We start from the raw sequence: 11668 nt of genomic DNA, 5'->3' as shown, positions 1-11668 counted from the left end.
TATATTCATTCAGTGCTTTGAAAATCTCTAATGTGTGAAATTTTAAGAAATATATTTTTGAAATCTATTTGACTGTATTTTTATACTTAAAGTACCTTTTTAACATGGTGGCAAATACTTGTACAGATTGATTGTTACCACACATTTTGTCACTAATATATTTGGATAAAGTTCTAACAAATACTCTAACTCAAACTATCTCATACAACTAAGAGAATTTAGGTAATCGAATACAGAAGCTTAACAAAATGAATGCTTCTGCTATCTTTATATCACCTTCTGTGACGTGTCAAGTTCATTCAACGACTTGGAGTTTCATGTTAATACAAGAAGGCAACTTCATGCTTATCTTGTGCCTCCTCTGCTGTATATGAAGAGTGCTATTTTCCTCTCAACCATTGAGAAAAAAAAATCTGTATTTTTCTGTGAGTGGCTGAAGACTTGTGCTTCCTGCACCATTACAAAGATCAAGAATTTGGCATTGGAAAATTATAGTGTCTAAAAAATTCACTTGTTAAGAACAAATGTTTAGAAACCACTATCTGCATTTCTTTTATTGGTGGTGGGGTGAGAGGTGATGGGCCACACAGTGCTTACTCCTGGATCTGTGCTTAGAGTTGAACTTAAAGGATCATATATAGTGAAAGGTCTTGAACCTGTTTGGGCTTATGCAAGGCAAAGGGCTTAACCACTGTACTATCCCTCTGGACCTATATATAGATCTAATCATGTATTCCATTTGAGAACAAAAGGCAGAGGAGCAAATGCTGGAGCCCCAAATTTCTGATAATCTGACCAAAGAAATAAAGCTGTTTTAAATGGTATGATTCTGGATCTTACATGCCTCTAAATACTAGACCAATTTTTTTTTTTTTGCTTTTTGGGTCACACCCAGCGATGCACAGGGGTTACTCCTGGATCTGCACTCAGGAATTAGCCCTGGCAGTGCTCAGGGGACCATATGGGATGCTGGGAATCGAACCCGGGTTGGCTGCATGCAAAGGAGACACTCTACCTGCTGCACTATTGCTCCAGCCCCAAGTCCAAATTTTTAAAGCAATTTTTAGACCCTTATGTTTAAGATATTTCATTTGTTTCTTTATGTGTATATTGTGTATCATATATAAGATAGACATTTTGGGCCAAAGAGGTAGTGCAATGTTTAAGGTGCTTGATAAGTATATGGACAACCACAGTTCAATCCCCAGCTCCCTATACGGTCCACACCCTGCCAGGTGTGAACCCCTGAATGTCACCCAAAGCACAACCAAAAGAAATAGATATCATATTTTTAGCATACATACATATCTCTCATATAGTTCGAAGTGCTTCACATTAACCAGTTTTCCCCAAAGAGCAAGAGGGGGAAATGGGTTCAGAAGTTTAAAAACAAACAAAAAATGCTGACTTTTGCCTTATTTACATTTGAAGTGTAGGTATCTAAATATTTTACATTATGTGTCTATTAATATTCTAACAAATGTTGCTTGATTTGCTCGAGCGGGCCCAGTAATGTCTCCATTGGAGACTTTGTTGTTACTGTGTTTGGCACATCAAATACATCACGGGTGGCTTGCCAGGCTCTGCCGTGCGGGCAAGATACTTGCTGGGCTCTCCGAGAGGGGCGGAGGAATCGAACTTGGGTCGGCCATGTTGCCTGCGTGCAAGGCAAACGCCCTACCCGCTGTGCTATCGCTCCAGCCCAAAGGTAAAGGCCCTCCCGTTGATCGTCGATTTGCTCGAGTGGGCCCAGTAACGTCTCCATTGGAGACTTTGTTGTTACTGTGTCTGGCATATCGAATACGTCACGGGGAGCTTGCCAGGCTCTGCCGTGCGGGCGAGATACTCTCGGCAGCTGGCCGGGCTCTCCAAGAGGGGCGGAGGAATCAAACTCGGGTCGGCCATGTTGGCCGCGTGCAAGGCAGATGCCCTACCAGCTGTGCTATCGATCCAGCTCCAGATTAATGCTACTTTAAAATAAGCCAATATTCCTATAAATAAAAAAAAAACTGCTCTCAATGAAATGGTATCAAAATATATTCTAGATGTCATTTGTTAGAAGCTTAGCATTTTACCACATTTTCAATGGGTGGACAATTTGTAAGTGTGTGTACACCAATGTGGGAAATCACTTCCCTAACAAAATCCACAGCATTGGGATAGTCCCATGGGCAAAACAGTTTAGGTCTTCTAGTATAAAATGGGGCAGCAAACTTGTGCCCATAAAATAATAGAATAGATGATAAGGCAGCAAATAATGTGTCTGTCCAAGAAAGGGTAGAATGAAAAAAAAGTTTAGGGTCTTTTAGATGTAGAGAACAACTTAGGCAAAAGTAGAAAAGGACATGTCATCACTTTATACTTTAAGGGCTCCTACTAAAATATATCTGCCTCTGCTCTTCAATGTACCGTTGATTTTGGGGTGTGCTTACTAATTGTCCTTAATGTGTCTTTGACTAAAACAGTGGCTTATTTCCTGGGAAGCAGGATGAGGGAGTGATACTGTACTGAATAAGTGGTTAGCCTGTGTGCTTCCTCAGGGTTGCCCTGGTACCGCTAAAGCTTGAACAGTTCTCGTATGTTTGGCTCCTTCTGTATTTGTCTCATTCTCTGCAACTTATCTCTTGCTTGACAAGGCTGAAGGTGCCAATCTGATTGGCTTTATTGTGTATTACCACACACACAACGGCCTACAATTGGCAACCAGATCCTCATTAAGTGAGTGACAGTAACTACGTGGTGATGGCCAGTTTTGGATTTGAATTACTTTCTACTAGTTTCCCTGGTTTATGTGACTATTATTCAGCTGCTGAGCCAATGTGATCATCTCTAAATGGGGTCTCATGTGAACCTGTAAATAATTAAAGCCACATTAGCTCCCTGGAGGGCTAACATGATTCCCTGAACAAATTCAGATACCTAGAGACCTAATCATGCAATTTCCTTAAGAAAGATCCTGGCTTTGACTATGAAGTCACATCACTCAGCAATGAATATGATAATTACTCCCAGCAGTCTGCCTGGTGCTATATAACATTTAATTTACAGAATTAGCAATAATGTAATTTGAATGAAAAAACAGCTGGTTTCAAGGACTGAATAGCCACAGTCCTACTGGATGTGTTTTTGGGTACCACATCTACATTAGGGTTACACAAGGTTTATGCTTTTAGTTAATATCCTTTTCAACTTGGCTGTAACTTCTACTGAATTTCTCTAGGACAAGACAAATCAGAATTGATCTTTCATTATAAACCTGAAAGCAAACACCCAAAATAGTAAGATGAATTTTGAAAAAGAGACTTATTAGAATTCATCATTCTAAAAGTATAGAAACTAAGAAGATAAAAAGGAACCAGATATAGGGGTAAAACTATAATACACAGAAAGAAAAAATAATTAAATTTTTTGTTTGTTTTGTTTTGGGGCCACAACAAATGGTGTTTAGGTGCTTCTTATTTTTGAATTTGTGCTCAGGGGCTTGGTCCTGGAAATTTTCAAGGGACCATATGTGATGCCAACATTTGACTAAGGCTAGGCAATGTGGAAGGTAAATGCCTTACCCCCTGTGCCAGGCTCTAAGTTAATTACTTTTAAGAAGATTTAAATTGATAAATGAAAAGTCCATGGTTTGGACAGGAAAAGAATCTAATAAAGGACCAGAGAAATATTTGAATTCTAGAAGATAAAACAGCAAATATTTTTATAAACTTAAAATTTAAAATGTTCTTAAGAATTGTGACTATCAGGATTTAATTCAGCTAGGAGTTATATTAAAGGTTTTCCATCTTCAAATCTTAACTCAGTGATTTCTAAATTTTTAGAATTATTTTATATTACTGTATTATATTATACATACTCAGAAAGGTGTCTTATGATTTAATTCTAAGATTGAAATTGCAATGACATTAGATTTAAGTAAAATGAAAATAAATGCTCTCCTACTTATAGTCTTATGAACAAGCAATAGATGCTATTAACTATTTTTACTTATGCTTATAGGTATTACAATTCTTTTATAAAAAAAGAGATAAAGAAGAGGTAATACAGGAGATAAGACAATTGCCTTGCAAGTAGCTGATCTAAGTTTGATCCCAAGGCACCTCACATATCCACAAACCTCACCAGGAGTGATCCCTAAGCACAGAGTAAGGAGTAAAATGACACCTTTGGTTGTGGCCCCCCAACAAAACATACAAGTAGTGTATAACACACATATATATTTATTAGCATACTTACTATTTATTCATGAATTTTACTTATATCACTTATTAATGTGTCTATTGCTGTTGTCATAGCAGCATATATCTCTATACCATGCTTTTAGTTATTGTACACTGCATTTTACAGGTGCAACATTATTGATTTACGCAGACTCTAATATTAATGGTAATTTGGGAGGGCAGAGAGATACTATAAAAGGTAAGGCACTTGCTTTGCATGCAGCAGACCTGAATTTGATCTTTGACACACCAATGGATCCCTGAGTGCAGAGCCAGGAATAACTTCTGAGCACCAAAGGTGTGGTCTAAAAACAAAACAAAACAAAACCAGTGTCTTGGGTTGTTTCTACTTTGCCCTTGCAAAAAAAATTGCAGCGGGCATCTTTATGCATTTGTTGTTGCAAATAAGTCATAGATTTGCTCTGCCAAAGAGACTGTACATTTCTAACTTTGGTGAGTACTACTGGTAATACAGAATAATATTTGCTCTATATATAAATCCTCAAGAGTATGTCGACTTATCCTGTGCTCAAGTTGTGAACAACATTCAATTTTATCAAATATAATTTTTGCCAGTGTAACAGTTGAAAAGTGGCAGTTCAAAGTGGAACAGAGCATTGGTTCAAAGAAGTGGAATGCATGCTTGCATATGTAAGAACCCAGTTTGGTCCTCTGCAAGCACTGCTGCACCACTGGAATGGTCTGGGGTATCCAATACCAAAATCAAACCTCAGGTCTGCACTAGCTGGGTCAGTACATGAGGAGAGTCCCCAAGGCCACTGAGTATTACTGGGAAGGCTTCCTTCCCTCACTTCTCAACCTATACCCAAAAAGAAAGAAAATGCTAAACCAACTCTATTTGAGTTTGAATGGCATGAGCTATCAATTAAGTAGAGGTGTTTTTTTTTTTTTACAAACTCATTAGCAATTTTTCCTTTTCTCTGTTGTATTTACTTTCCTAGCTGATATATTCCCAGGTAACTTATCTTTTTCATATTATGCTTTTCATTTAAAAAACAATCATTTAAAAGTTTAAAAAGTGGTCACTATATTTGCTGCATGTCAGTCATATGTTTTCTTAGTTTATCTCCCCATTCGACTGGAATGGGAAGGAATGGGAGTGAAGGTAGATGGTCGGCAACTACACCACCTCCGCTTTGCTGATGACATCGTTCTAATTACACCAAACATCAGCCAGGCGGCACAAATGCTGACCGACTTCGACCATGAGTGTGGAAAGGTTGGATTACAAGTGAATCTCACAAAGACAATGTTCATGAGAAACAGTCTTGTTCCTGATGTTCCATTCACTCTCAATGGAACCACCATCTCTGAATGCAACAGTTATATATACCTAGGTATATATACAGTTATATATACCTAGGTCGAGAAATCAACATGATGGCACCTGAGTTACACAGGAGGAAGAGAGTGGCTTGGAATGCCTTTAAGAGCGTTGAAGAAATAACTAAGAGGACAAAGAACCTCCAGCTCCGAGCACATCTCTTCGATTCCACTGTTCTTCCTGCATTAACATATGCCTTAGAGACCTGGGCCCTATGAAAACAGGATGAGAACGCTATTCGGGTCTCTCAAAGAGGAATCGAAAGAGCTATGCTTGGAGTATCATGCTTCACTCAAATGAGAGATAGAATCCAGAGTTCCGATCTCCATTAATGCTCAAGAATCAGGGACGCTGTCTCATTTGCCAAGGCATCAAAAATCAGATGGGCTGGACACGTAATGAGGTTTAGAGATGACCGCTGGACTAGAGCCATTACTGACTGGATTCCACGGGACTACAAAAGATCACGTGGATGCCCACCTACAAGATGGTCAGACTTCTTCGTCAAGACCCTGAATGATCAGTTTGAGGCTCTGCATGTTCCTAGAACGAGCAGATGCCATTGGGCTGTGCTAGCACACAACAAGGATGAATGGAGACGTTACTGGCACCCGCTTGAGTAAATTGATGAGTAATGGGGTATCAAGTGATCAAGTGATCTTTTCTTATATCTTGTAGAATTTCCTGTTAATTTTTTTATATAATTTATGTAAGCACATTTTTTTATCCCTTGCCACTAATACTTCTAGGTTTGTAATCAACCAGCTTATACTGCAGACCATCTCTGGAAAATTACTTTTTTCCTATATTTTTGTTGCCTAAAGAGAATTGTTTAGCAATGGGAAATACTGGAACATTGAATCAGTTAATAATTACAAAACCTTCATAACAAACCTATGAAATGAGTAGTATTTATTATCCCTATATTGAGGATGAGAAATCTGTGGTTTAAAACAACAAATTTCACCAAATTCATCAGAGAAAAAGTTGCATGGCCAGCACTCAAATTGAGGCCATCTAAATGCAAGTCTGAATTCTTTATGTCTATCATAATTATTTCCTACTGAGATTTATATTAAGATGCATATAACATATTGCATCATCTACTTTTTTTTTTAATCTCTTTTTCTTTCAAAAATTTGCTGTAGGATAGAAATTTATTCATCCCTGCATTCCCCAGAGAATAGCATAGGGCTTGGAAATTAGAAAATGTTGGAAAATATTTACTCGAAAAATTCTCTTTCTGTGAAAGTGGTTATAAACATTCAACTAGTTGTTTATGTGCTTATCAATTACTGTAAAGGAGAAAAGAGAAATTACAGACTTTAGATAACATGTAATTTAGTTAGAAAGGTAAGGTATATATATTTGAAAGGACTGAGAGATATTTGTAGAAGACTGTTTAAGTATCTTGCCTGGAGTATTTAATTAGAAACCCTAGAAAAAGAATATGACATTTATAGTACATAACATAATATACAGTATATATACAAATATAGTACTGCCTATAGAGAACAGGAATGAAAAAGATGGCATTTCTGCATTTTTTTTGGATTCAAAACCCTTCTTTAGTAAACAGTACATAATGCTAGCAAAAGAGCATACAAAGATATTATTTTGCCTCTGTAAAGTTTTATAAAGTGATCAGAATGCAGTATTTTTAATTTACATTCAAGTTTAGAAGTTTTATCAACATGAAGAATATACTCCTATTTCAAACAAACAGAAATCATAGATATCATAGGAAAAATTTAAATATATAGCAGAACAATAATAATAATAATAAATATCCTAAAATTCCCTGGCCCTCTCCACCGCAATGTTATGCATTGCCCTGAAAGTTTCTATAAGATCTTGGTATAAGGACTGAAATTTAAAATAGTAAGTAAAGTAAAGTAAAGGCCCTCCCGTTGATCATCGATTTGCTCGAGCGGGCCCAGTAACGTCTCCATTGGAGACTTTGTTGTTACTGTGTCTGGCATATCGAATACTCTCGGTAGCTTGCCGGGCTCTCCGAAATTTAAAATATGTACTGAGAAAAAAGAGATCAAACAATAGTAAAAAATTTTGTTTTGTTATCTTCAATTTAAACTTTCCCATAAGGTGGAATTTTCAAAATTTAAAAAAAATATTTGGGCCAGAGGGAGAGAGAAAGTATGATGGATAGTGCTTTGCACTTGGCCAACTAGGTTTGATTCCTGGCATCCCATGAGTGTCCAATGACTAAACCCCAAGGGCGGGGGGAATGAACATTTTCAACATAAAGCATTGAGAGGTAGAGCAGAATTTCTCTCCCCCTTTGCATTAAAGTAAAAGCAAAACCAAGTTCAAAATACTTCTATTCAGGGGCCAAAGAGATAGCATAGTCAGGCCTTTTCTTGCTTTGCTTTTAAATCCCTGGCAACAACTATAGTTCTCAGAGGTCTCCAGCCAGGGCTCACTCCTGAATACAGGACCAGGAATAGCTTCTGAGCACTGCACAACATGCCCCACCCAGCCAAAAAAATTAGAAGTGAGATGAAGATAAAGAATGTAGAAAGAGGTTTAAGACCTGGAAGAAGAAAGAGCCTTCCCTTGGATCACTGTGCTAGGAGAGAGGCATGACTCAATCAAGATCTGCAGCGAGGGCATCAGCTGTCAGTGCCAGAAGATGAAACTGAGAACTCAGCTCAGCCTTACACAAAATTCCTAATGTGTGGGATGGTGCTTACTGAGCTTCTGTCTGTGACCGTGCAAGACTCCCCTTTCACAGCATGGTGTCTAAGAATCCCAAGTGGCAGGAGACTGTGTCCACTGTGGGGGCTCCTGAAGCCCTAATATGCCAGAGGCTGAAAAGTTTGGGGAATTGGAGAAAGTCCCTGCCTTTGAGAGCTAGACAGAAGCATAGTATAGAACTTTATTCTATATATGGAACTATGTAGTACAGAATGTTGCACAACATCAGATGAACAATATCTAAGAAACACATCACAGGAAATGGGGTTTCACTGAAGAAGTTCATTTAAAAAAAGGAAATCTTTTAGAGCTGGGTAAAAATAAATTGCAGCCATATTAGCTTTCCATGTCTGTGTTGTTCTAAAATTCCCATTGGGAAACAAATGGTGTTTCAAAATCTCTAATTTGAGAAGCAAGCTAAATTAGATTCTGCTTAAAAAATAAACTACACTGTTTCAAAATTATACACACCATTCATATTCTTTTTGAAGCTTTAAATATAAGGAAAGAGAAATGAAGATATTGCTAACATTTAGATATAGCCACTCAACACTTTAGAATAGTTTTCAGGTACGCCATGAAACATAATCATACAGGTTTAAAGAATTTCATTTTAGAAGGTTAAATTGAATGAGAAAGCTTATTTTGGTGGGCCAGGGAGATAGCTCAAAGGGATGGAGTACACACTTTGTAACGTGTGAGGTCCCAAGTTCAGTTGCTGGCACCACAGAGGCCCTAGAAGCATCACTGGGGACCCAGCACTACAAGGTTTGAGAAAAAAAGTGTCAAGCTTCCACCATCAGGCAGATGATCAGGAGTTGCATCCCCCCCAAGGTTCCCGAGCTCCACCGGAAAGTTTACCACCCTCCAACACCCTACAAACATAAGGTTCTTATTTAGATTGTCCATTCTGGAGCGATTGCACAGCGAGTAGGGTGTTTGCCTTCCAGGAAGCCAACATGGCCCACCCGAATTCGATTCCTCCGCCCTTCTCGGAGAGCCTGGCAAGCTACCGAGAGTATCTCGCCCACACGGTAAAAGCCTGGCAAGCTACCCCTGACGTATTCGATATGCCAAACACAGTAACAATTGTCTCAATGGAGACATTACTGGGCCTGGTTGAGCAAATTGATGAACAACGGGAGGACAGGACAGGACAGTTCTGTTCATCAAAGAGGTTTTCTTTTCTCTCCTTTCCTTTCCTTTTCTTTTCTTTCCTTTTCTTTCCTTTCCTTTTCTTTTCTTTCCTTTTCTTTTCTTTTCTTTTCTTTTCAGTTTTTTAAAAATTTATTATATATTTTTAATCGAATCACAGTGAGATACATCACCCATGTTCCATTTCCCACCACCCATGCCCCCAGCTTCCCTCCTCACGCACTGCCTTTTCTTCTTTTCTCTGTCTATCTGTCTGTCTGTCTGTCTCTATCTTTCTTTCCTTTTGGGACTCATGGCTTGCAATGCAGATACTGAAGTTTATCAGATATATCCCTTTAACTATTTTCAATACTCAGTTCTGTCCAAAATTCTCATCTCAAACCATCATTGTCATACTGGTCCCTTCTCTATCCTCACTGCTCTCCAGCTCCCCTCCCTCCCCCAGTCACTCTTGTGGCAAGCTTCCAACCATTGATCAGTCCTCCTGGCTACTTTTTCTCTGGCCTTGGATATTAGTTTCATACTAAATATATTTTTATATCCCACAAACAAATGCAGTCATTCTTTCTCTGTCCCTCTCCTTCTGACTCATTTCACTCAACAAGATACTCTTCATGTCTTTTCAAAAATAGAGTTCTAGTTTATACAAGCAATGCTTTGTTGAAATGTTTGCATCGTTTTAATCTATTTCTTTTGTCTCTACTGCTGCCAATCAACAATTCTCTCAGCAGAGCTGAATTTAAAAAAAAAGTAAACTCTAGAGTGCCTAGTATAAAGCAGTCAGGGTGGGAGAGGTTGTTCAGGGCTAACGTGCAAGCATGGCATGTGTCTGACCCCTGCCTGGCCCAGGTCCCACACAGTCCCCCAAGCATCATCAGGTGCATGGCACCCTCAGGTCCTTGCATCAAACCACTGATGTGTTAGTCCTGTTCTCCCCTGAATGCGACTTAGGAAAATAACCTCCTTAAAACAATCAACCTTTTCATTCTCACTTACATATCTGTTCTTGATAAGATCTGGGGTGTATAGACTGTGTCCGCTCTAACTTGGCAGGACTCCAATTTGTAAGTTAAGTTTATTCTTCTTTACCTGTCTTTCCTCCTTTGGAAAATAAGCAGATTACCTAGGTTATGGTCACAGTGACAGCATAAGTACAAGAGAACAAATTTCATCACACGAGCACATCCAAACTTCTGCTGGTCTGTGGTACTTAAGAATAAGCTAATACAACCATGAGGTTACAAGCCCAAGGGCTACTTTAGAAAGGTACACTTCAGCTGCTAAAGGCCAAAAGAAGTCACATATCTGACAATGAAAGGGACAGATTCCTCCTATCCAAGCTAGAGGAAAAGGGGATTTTTCAAATAGTGCTATCTGTTCCATTAAATTTCAGTGTAAACATTAAGCATCATAAAGTTAGCTTTATGCTAATCTTTCAAGTATAATTACTGTTAATATCAATGGTACTTGTGATTTTATTTACAAAAATTTACCCTATTACAACTTTTTTTTATGGCGTTCTCACTTCCATAAAATGAGCATAGAGAAACATCTTTCTGAAATTAGTTGATCCTTATTAGGCTTTTCTGCAACCAATTCTCCCTGACAGATTCCAGGCTCTACCAATTTTATTTCGTGAACTCTTAAGCATACTTCTAGGTATCATATTTATTTATTTATTTTGGCTTGAAGGTCATCCCCAGTGATGCTCCCAGATCAATTTCAGCTCCGTGCTTGGGGGTTGCTCCTTGCAGTTTCTTGAGATAGAACCAGGTTTCCTGCATACAACGTCTGCACCCCATCACATTGGGCCATGCATCTCCCTGAGCATAATTATTTAAAACCCCAAACTCTCCCTGCACAGTAAAGGAGAAAGACCAGAGCCCCCAAGAAAAAAGAGTGAGATTTAGGGAAATAAAACTCTATAGTCAGCTTTGATATCAGAAACCAGGAAGAAAGGAAATGGGCTCTTTGCTATGATGTCAAGTAGAAATTTTGCAAGTCTGTGAAATGATAGCACCTCAGAGTTTCATAAAAAACAAAACACAAAATGAAAAATAACTCAGTGACTTTGAACTCAGTGCTTCAACTTGCCTAAAATGCTGCTTTCACTATTCTGTAAATTTCCATGCTTTTTCAATCAAGAAGGGTAACTTCTTTTTCTAACGCATACAGTCTCTTTCTCTCCATCTCTGTGTGTGTCTCGGTCTCCCTTTCTCTCTTTTTCTCT

This window comes from Sorex fumeus, unplaced genomic scaffold, assembly GCF_029834395.1.
Source record: "Sorex fumeus unplaced genomic scaffold, SorFum_2.1 ptg000015l, whole genome shotgun sequence".
Taxonomy (NCBI): domain Eukaryota; kingdom Metazoa; phylum Chordata; class Mammalia; order Eulipotyphla; family Soricidae; genus Sorex; species Sorex fumeus.
This window is presented reverse-complemented; position numbering follows the sequence as displayed.